The sequence below is a fragment of the Aedes aegypti genome, chromosome 3, assembly GCF_002204515.2.
Source record: "Aedes aegypti strain LVP_AGWG chromosome 3, AaegL5.0 Primary Assembly, whole genome shotgun sequence".
In the NCBI taxonomy this organism is placed as follows: Eukaryota; Metazoa; Arthropoda; class Insecta; order Diptera; family Culicidae; genus Aedes; species Aedes aegypti.
The window spans coordinates 198,987,894-198,995,141 of NC_035109.1; the positions used below are offsets into that span (position 1 = coordinate 198,987,894).

General features: G+C 41.8%; 1 long non-coding RNA gene across 1 annotated transcript; it reads right to left on the reverse strand.

The window, feature by feature from the left end:
• Positions 1 to 406: 406 nt before the first annotated feature.
• Positions 407 to 1,491, reverse strand: LOC110679033. Its single transcript, XR_002502153.1, has 3 exons — positions 1,155 to 1,491; positions 943 to 1,097; positions 407 to 617 (listed from the first exon to the last, which is right to left on the reverse strand). It is a non-coding gene; the product is annotated as an uncharacterized LOC110679033 (long non-coding RNA).
• Positions 1,492 to 7,248: the final 5,757 nt, after the last annotated feature.

Sequence of the window (7,248 nt, forward strand, 5' to 3'; positions counted from 1 at the left end):
TTCCAACGGGAGGTGGCAGGGATCCGTGCTTAGCACGAATGTCTGAAACCAAACATTAAAAGCGAACCCGATTAGGATTTTTAAAAGTTCGAATGGTTTACATTTACCAAAAAGAGGTCCTGAACGAGAGGACACATCATCAAAATCTTCTTCGTTCAAACTTTTTAATTTGTTCGTGATCGTCCAATTTTCTGAATTTTTAAAATCATAATTTCACTACGTACTATACTTACCATGAAAACTTACCTGTGATCAAGCTTCAAAGCAACTTACCTGTGATATTTTCAAAATTAACAAAAATGCAGCACACTTATACTTACCTGTCACAAATTGACAGATTGACAAATTTCTTCCAAAATTCAATTGCACAATTTTGCCCAGACCGGAAGGGTCCTGTGGCGCGAAAAACAATTCAAATGACTTTATTTCATTTTAGGGAAATATTTGTAATGCTTTGAGTCCAGCTAGTAGGTGATGAGGCAGGAAACCGGGAGTGGAATGCATGAGTTGGCGAGGAGTCATCCGTCAAGGTCCTCGGAACTCAGTGTGTATATTCCACTCATCTTCCACCGCTGAAATCATCTCTAAGGAGTGAATAAAGTGTTGAAAGTATCATTCTGTAAAAGAAATAAAGATCATTATTAGCAATAGAAAAGCTGTCAATGAAATTTTCGTGGAAAATTTATGAATGGAAACTTTATAATTGTGGGAGCATGAAACTCTATTGGCTTTGATTGTGGATCAATGAATGATCACAATCAATGGTTCCGATGTATGGAATCGGGGTGTTAAACCAGCACTCATAATGGTAAGACTGGTAAACAAACCCCCACTAGTCAACAAGCGTTGACCTTTTAGTCAGTTTTGCGATCACTGATTGTGATCAATTACGTTTTTTTTAATTGTTTTGTTAAGTGCGTAAAGTGCAATTGAAACACTCACCTGCAGTGCATCTTGGTCAATCAAGATGGCTAGCACGGTAATCCCAAGATTCTGTGGGTTTTCTGCAGACAAATCTTCTTCAAGAAGATATTGCTCTGGCAGCAACACAAACCACTCCAAAGGGAATCATTACCCTATTGTAGACACCAATACACCTGGAAGAGAAAAACGAATGAATCGAATTCGTTATGTTTAAACGATTTAGTACTTACCCTATATTTTCGATGAAAATTTGGCCAGTTTTCGTCGAAAACATGACCAACAATCGATCGCAACAGAATATCTGCATGATCATGTAAAAATAAACATTGATCATGCCGATATGTCGTGATGATTGATCGTTTCCCGATGAATGACGTTTCGCGATCTGTCACCGATGATCGATCGAGTGACAGTTTGCCCGCCGACGAATCCCGCCTGCGCGAGGGGTACACCGAAGCGAAAGATCGAATGTGATCTAAATGTATAAAATGTAAATAGTAGAAATAGGGTTGTAAAATTGTTTTGCTGTGAATATTGTAAATATGTAAATGAATTAATTTACCAATGTTTCGGGATTATTTTTGTTATTTATTCGTAAATGAATGTTTCAAATAGTGCACTTTTTTAAATATTGTTTTATAAATTTGTAATTATTTATTATTTTAATTTGTATGTATAGTATTATTATGATTTCGCGCGTTATCTTGTAAATATTTATTTTGTTCGTTATAATTGTTGGTATTGTAAGTTACACGTCCACAATACCGTTTGAGCCTAAGATGATTTTGTAAAAAAAAAAAAATGTAAATTACTTCGTGCTTTTACATTTTTTCATCGGGGTAGTGGATAGTGTAACCGGTTGGTTCCAGTTTTTAGATTTTCATGTGTGTATGATGTTATGTTGTTGAAAAAATTCACGTTTTTAAAATAATAATAACAGTAGACTACACTGAAGCGAAGAACCTGTACCGCTGTAAATAAAAACAAGAACGTTGCTGAAGGGAATTTTGCAAACTCGCACAAAAATGGTGCTAAAGCTATAGCCGAAATAAAACAGAAAACGCTGGGCGCTGCCATCTTCCAAAATAGGAAGATTGGTCAGAAATAATACAGGTGTCCGTGTGAGTAGACCATAGTGTAGTGCAGTGCAATAAGTTTGACCCCCCCCCCCCCCTTTTATGGGAAGGAATTGGGGTGTTCGCCTGCCTCCGTTCAGGACATCGTATCCGTTTATTGAAACAATCAGCACACGGCGGCTCGGAAGTCAAAATGGCTTCCTAGCCTCACAGCAAAGGACTTGCCTTCGTCCGATCCCGGACGAATACCTCGGGCCTTCGGCCCTAATCGCAAAGGAGGTTCCTTTCTCGGCACGGTCATTCCGGTCTCGTCCAAGGCCGTGCCGATCACGTCAAAGAAGGAAGACGCCTGCCCACAGCAATATCACCAGCTCCGCCTGCTGGAAGCCAATCCGCCATCTCACCAGCCCCGAGCAGCCTCGCTGTGAGTTTCCGGCCACACGGTAGTGCAGGAGCAGCCGTGTGGGCCAACGCGATGAAGAAGAAGAACCGGTAGCTGCAGCAGTGAGTACAGCATTCCCCATCTCGCTTACACGCCACACCAACTGTTCAACCCACACCCACACGCCACACAAGGGCTCAATAAATTGTTAGAAATGTGAATATTCTAGAGCTTTCATACTTTGTTCGCGAAGCCCCTCCGATTACCCAGTAACATGCCGACCCTGCGACACAGTTCAGGGGTCTCATGTTACTGTCCCGCCCGGACTTAAGCGCAGCCGTATCGTACTTTAGCCAGTTCCAGTGCAACCCCGGAGAATATCACTGGAAACATGCGAAAAGAATGCTCCGCTACTTAAAGGGAACACCGGAGTATGGCTTGTTGTACAAGAGAACGGATCCTGCTAGTCGTCAAATAGTGGGGTACGCTGATTCAAATTGGGCCACTGACATAAACGATCGACATTCTGTCTCCGGATACCTGATCCAGGTCTATGGTGCTACAACAGCTTGGAGTACCAGGAAGCAGCGGACGGTGGCGCTTTCCTCGACCGAGGCCGAATGCTTTGCGCTGGCAAAATGTATCTGCGAAGTTTTATGGATTTGTAAGCTGTTTACGGAGTTGGACATTCGTGAGCGTCAATCTGCGGTTATTTTTGAAGACAACCAGTCATCAATTGCCATTGCCGAGTCCGATGGTCCATCCAGGAAACTCAAGCACACTGAGGTCAAATTACATTTTATCAAGGAGTGTGTGCAAGACGGTAAAGTGAGTTTGTGCTACATCCCAACAGCTGAACAACCTGCTGACATACTGACAAAGGGTCTTCCTTTGGCGCCCTTCATCAAGCATCGAGACTTCATGGGAGTTCAAGCGTGATTTGTTTGAGGAGGGGTGTGAAGAGCAAACTATTCACTGGGTAAATCCCATGATATATATTCGTAGTTCAACTTTACCGTGTATCTTTTGACAAATAAAATTCATTCTGTTCTTTTATACTCGACCGTAACACACGTGTTTGTTTTTACTCTCGTCGCGTATCACATTCCGCTTGGTGCTCCGCTTATAAACCTTAGCCTCCAACTTTTAGTGGGACCCATGCTTGAAAATGCAATGAAATTATAAAAATCCGTAGATTTCCTAAAAAGTTGAGTTTTTTAGCCTCAATCGCTTCGTCTGGATTCCAGCTAACTTTCCGTGTGCTGGGTTTATCGAATCACTCTGCCAAAACCTTAGCCTCCAACTTTTAGTGGGACCCATGCTTGAAAATCCATTAAAATTATAAAAATCCGTAGATTTCCTAAAAAGTTGAGTAAATATCAACGGATTTTCGCTTTCTTAGCCTCAATCGCTTTGTCTGGATCCCAGCTAACTTTCCGTGTGCTGTGTTTATCAATTCACTCTTCCAAAACCTTAGCCTCCAAATTTAGTGGGACCCATGCTTGAAAATCCAATGAAATTATAAAAATCCGTAGATTTCCTAAAAAGTTGAGTAAATATCAACGGATTTTCGATTTTTTAGCCTCAATCGCTTCGTCTGGATTCCAGCTAACTTTCCGTGTGCTGGGTTTATCGAATCACTCTGCCAAAACCTTAGCCTCCAACTTTTAGTGGGACCCATGCTTGAAAATCCATTAAAATTATAAAAATCCGTAGATTTCCTAAAAAGTTGAGTAAATATCAACGGATTTTCGCTTTCTTAGCCTCAATCGCTTTGTCTGGATCCCAGCTAACTTTCCGTGTGCTGTGTTTATCAATTCACTCTTCCAAAACCTTAGCCTCCAAATTTAGTGGGACCCATGCTTGAAAATCCAATGAAATTATAAAAATCCGTAGATTTCCTAAAAAAGTTGAGTAAATATCAACGGATTTTCGATTTTTTAGCCTCAATCGCTTCGTCTGGATCCCAGCTAACTTTCCGTGTGCTGGGTTTATCAATTCACTCTGCCAAAACCTTAGCCTCCAACTTTTAGTGGGACCCATGCTTGAAAATGCAATGAAATTATAAAAATCCGTAGATTTCCTAAAAAGTTGAGTAAATATCAACGGATTTTCGATTTTTTAGCCTCAATCGCTTCGTCTGGATCCCAGCTAACTTTCCGTGTGCTGGGTTTATCAAATCACTCTGCCAAAACCTTAGCCTCCAACTTTTAGTGGGACCCATGCTTGAAAATGCAATGAAATTATAAAAATCTGTAGATTTTCTAAAAAGTTGAGTAAATATCAACGGATTTTCGATTTTTTAGCTTCAATCGCTTCGTCTGGATTCCAGCTAACTTTCCGTGTGCTGGGTTTATCGAATCACTCTGCCAAAACCTTAGCCTCCAACTTTTAGTGGGACCCATGCTTGAAAATCCATTAAAATTATAAAAATCCGTAGATTTCCTAAAAAGTTGAGTAAATATCAACGGATTTTCGCTTTCTTAGCCTCAATCGCTTTGTCTGGATCCCAGCTAACTTTCCGTGTGCTGTGTTTATCAATTCACTCTTCCAAAACCTTAGCCTCCAAATTTAGTGGGAGCCATGCTTGAAAATCCAATGAAATTATAAAAATCCGTAGATTTCCTAAAAAGTTGAGTAAATATCCACGGATTTTCGATTTTTTAGCCTCAATCGCTTCGTCTGGATCCCAGCTAACTTTCCGTGTGCTGGGTTTATCAATTCACTCTGCCAAAACCTTAGCCTCCAACTTTTAGTGGGACCCATGCTTGAAAATGCAATGAAATTATAAAAATCCGTAGATATCCGAAAAAGTTGAGTAAATATCAACGGATTTAAATAATAAAGTTATATTTTGCGGTAATCATTTCGTCTTAAGTCCTTTAATTCGGGAAACCACCCACATACACGACATAAATACAAGCATGGGAAAATTCACTCACTCACCCGAACGCTACCGATAAAATATCTGCAAAGTATCTGCTGCCACCGAATGTTCAATGACTGCCGAACGCTACTAGGGTGAGCGCAATCCCGACGAATCGTGAACGATTGAGATAAACCGAAAATGAAAAGATATACGGAGCGGAGAGAGCACATATCCTCTCTTAAATTGGAGACACGGAAGAATGCTTTCGCCATTCGATCACTGAAAGCCTCCTGCGAAATGTACAGAATTTGGGTTCACTGAAACATTTCGCCTTGTGTATTACCAATCAGTGAACGCTCTTCAGCTCTCAAATACGAATGCCACTCGTGCGGAATCGGAATGTAAAGAATCATTCGCTACTGCAATCGGATGCCTTCGGCTCAAGGAGTCAGTAGTGAATCATTCTGTTGCCGTTTGTGTCTAACTTGTCGCTCGGCGAACAAGAAGAAAGCGCATTGGAAATTGAAACACTCAGCTTGGTCGGAGAAATGACAATCTCGCTCTTGACCGCTTGTGGATGTGAGCGAGAGAAATGCAATATTCGAGTGAATGTTTCTCATGCTTGCATAAATATCAACGGATTTTCGCTTTTTTAGCCTCAATCGCTTCGTCTGGATTCCAGCTAACTTTCCGTGTGCAGGGTTTATCAAATCACTCTGCCAAAACCTTAGCCTCCAACTTTTAGTAGAACCCATGCTTGAAAATCCATTAAAATTATAAAAATCCGTAGATTTCCTAAAAAGTTGAGTAAATATCAACGGATTTTCGATTTTTTAGCCTCAATCGCTTCGTCTGGATCCCAGCTAACTTTTCGTGTGCTGGGTTTATCGAATCACTCTGACAAAACCTTAGCCCCAACTTTTAGTGGGACCCATGCTTGAAAATCCATTAAAATTATAAAAATCCGTAGATTTCCTAAAAAGTTGAGTAAATATCAACGGATTTTCGCTTTTTTAGCCTCAATCGCTTCGTCTGGATCCCAGCTAACTTTCCGTGTGCTGGGTGATAAGATATTGGAATTCGGACGGAAGTTAAACATTCGACTTTAGAGAGTAAAGTTAACAACGTGTTTATTCACTAAATGTTCGTTAGAGAGTGAAAGAAAATCTCACATAGAAAGAGAACACTGGCTGCTGATGGCGCCAAGAACAAAACGTCAAACTGACAGTTCACCGACAGGGCTGTGCGAGTACCCGTTACTGAAATTGTCTCTCGTCACCCCTGCTCAATTTCTGGAACACCTTACGCCAATTTCCTCCAGGAGACGCTTGAAGGCCACGGATGGTAGCCCCTTTGTCATAACATCCGCTAACTGTTGCTCCGAAGGAATGTACTCGATTCTTATTTCGCCTCGTTGCACCACTTCCCGAATAAAGTTGAACTTGATGTCGACGTGTTTCATACGACGACTATCCCTTGGTTCTTCTGCCACTCGCATACAGGATTGGTTGTCTTCATAATACGCCACGGATCCTTTGACAACAACACCAAGATCTCCCAACAACCGTCGCATCCATATGCCTTCACAGACGGCCGTGCACAGTGCCACAAATTCGGCCTCCGTCGAAGACAATGCCACTGTTTGCTGCTTTCGCGTTAGCCAAGCCACTGTGCCTCCGAAGACTCGCAGAATGTAGCCGCTCATCGATCGCCGATCGTTGATGTCGTTTCCCCAATCGGCATCAGAGAATACGACCAACGCTGCTTCAGCTTCACCACCTTGAAATTCCAGGCCGACATCAAGAGTTCCCTTCACATAGCGAAGAATGCGCTTCAGATAACACCAGTGTTCATTAGTCGGACAACTTTGCAACTGACTGAACATGTTCACTGCAGCACACAAGTCTGGTCGCGAGGTGTGGGCTACGTATGCCAAGCACCCCACAAGCTCACGAAAAGGCTTATCCGTTCTCTCCGCTTCAGTTCCTTTCTTCAGC